The following is a 2,665-nucleotide window of genomic DNA, read 5'->3' as shown; positions in this document are numbered from 1 at the left end:
TTTAATAGCAAAGACAAAATTGAAATAAATTTTATTAAAAACTCATATGCATCTCACATGTTATTAAAAAAATGAACACATATCACTTTTATAAATTAGGTTGAAAGAAATTTCTCTAACCCAGTTTGAAAGAAAACTTTGTCCCACGACCATGAAGCGGGTTATTTCACTTTTTTTTTTAAAAAAAAAAAAAATTATATGATGGGTCTAATTTTTATTTTGTATTGACCAAAAAAAAAAAAAAAAAAACTAAACGAAAGTCTTAATTTATAAATATTGAAATCAATGATTCTTGTTTTATCAAATTGGAACCTTGGATCTCAATGTCAAAAAGCGAAAAAACACTAGGAATTTGTGACATTTTTTCCCTTTTTTTGGGGGGATCTATTTCAAGGCAAGATGTCGGTGTTACTAAAGGAATTGTAGACTAGCAAAGGCTAAAGAATATTAGAAGAAGAAAAAAAAAAAAACAAACGAATTTGTTAGTGAACCAAAAACGTAAAGTTCATCGGTGTTCAATAAGTCAATTACAATATTAGAGCATTATTAATAGCTTCACCGAATTTTACTCACCAAAATAATCATAAGTACATTTTTTTCTATTTTAACTACTCAATTTTTTAGAGCATTTATGGCAATCTCACTATTTTAATAATCCACTTTTATTATTCAATTTAAATATTATTTTCAAAGATTTGTTTAGTCTTTCTCTAACTATTAAAAGTGGAGAGAGATACGGAAAAGAAAAAGGGGGAGAGAAAATTCATTTTTTATTCAATTGGTAAGTAAACAGTATTCACTCACTCACCATTTTTTTTTTTCATCAAATTAGTGAGGCTGAAAATGAAAATTTTTAAACATTTACACCAAATTGCCTTACCAAAATAACCAAAAAGTGGCTTTAGTGAGGCGGCTAATACTGCTCTTAAAGCATTATTAGCAGCCTCACTAAATTTTAATCACCAAAATAGTCAAAAATACATTTTTCTCTATTTTAACTACCAACTTTTTTAAAGCACCACCAACAATGTACCTCACTATTTTAACAATCTACTTTTATTATTCCATTTAAATATATATTTTTTAAATATTTGTTTATTCTTTTTTTAACTATTAAAGGAGGAGAGAGAAACATAAGAGAGAAAAAGGGGGGAGAAAAACTATTTTTTTTAATTCAATTTGAGAGTGAATAGTAGTCATTATTAATAGTGAATATCGTTCACTCACAATTTATTTTGAGTTAAAATGGTAAGGCCGAAAAAGGAAGATTTTAGCCAGTTTCGCCAAATTTTTAATAAAACAAACAAAAAAATAATTTAGGCAAAATATAGATATGGTTTAAATAATATAATTTAACTTACAATTATATATTTCAATGGTAACTGATTGAATTGAATCCAATTAGTGGCCTGTATGAGAAATTTTTTGAAATTTAATTAGGGGGTTGGGATGCCTTGCACTTTTAACTCACTGTACAACATTAATGGATAACCTCTCTCCCTTGTATCCAATAAATCATTTCTACTGAGGGCTTAGAAAATATATCAAATCTATTATGGGCTTCAAAAAAATCCAAATATAATTTTATGACTTAAGGTGTCTAGATGCCATTGGGTGTCCACTTTTAAAGCGCTACGCACATTGAAATGTAAGAGAAATTTTTTAACTGTTTTGAGGATAGGGTGTAGAAAATCAATTTTGCTTAAGTTCCCTCCAATAATAATTGGTTTATTCAGGTCTCTCAAATGAGTTGCAAGGCAAGCACTCATTTATAATAAAAGATACTATGTATATGAGAAGCAACATAATGGACGATTTGATGGATGAGAAAAAAGTTTTGATTGGATGAATAGAAGCAAGAAAGGGGTGCTCCATGTATGACCTTCTTTGTGAAAAACTAATAAAGGTAATTTTACTTTAAACTCTTGAATTATCATTCGACTTGACAAGCCTCTCAAACTTTAAAACCTTTCAATTTGAACCCCTAAACTTTTAATTGCAATCAATTTTAATCCCTATGTCCGATTTAAAACGTTAAAAGTGAGACAATGACGTTTATACCCCTAACTTTTTTATAAAATTCTAAATTTACCCTTAATTCCAAGTTTAAAAACAAAAAATAAAGTAAACAAAAAAAGCGTTCTTTGGCCTTGTGACCCGTGGGTCAGGCCAGACCCACACGAGTCTGGCCTGACCGACATGTCTTTTTTTCTTTTTTTCTTTTTTTTTTTAAAAAAATTAAATAAAAAAAATAAAAATCAAGTATATTTTGGTCTTTTTAAGTATTGCCGTTAGAAGTTAACTGCTAAATCTGACGAAGGGGTTCAAATTGACTGCAATTAAAAGTTCAGGGGTTCAAATTGAGAGGTTTTGAAGTTTTTTTTTTGGGGAAACTTCAGAAAACCCCCCTGAAGTTCCATCCGATTTGAAAAGACCCCTCTGAATTTCCAAAGCTCTCATTTAGACCCCCTGAACTTTGGTTTTCTCTCACTTTGGACCCCTTTAACATTAAACTACGTCGTTTTGGATGTTTTATACCCATTTTACCCTTCCTCAAAACTATGTCGTTTTGTGTCCTAAAATCACAACACATATCCAGCCCAAAACGACGTCGTTTTAAGCATAATTTTTTTTTTTTAATTAAAAAAAGTAAAATATATATATA

This window comes from Corylus avellana, chromosome ca11 (genome assembly GCF_901000735.1).
Source record: "Corylus avellana chromosome ca11, CavTom2PMs-1.0".
NCBI classification, from domain to species: Eukaryota; Viridiplantae; Streptophyta; class Magnoliopsida; order Fagales; family Betulaceae; genus Corylus; species Corylus avellana.
This window is presented reverse-complemented; position numbering follows the sequence as displayed.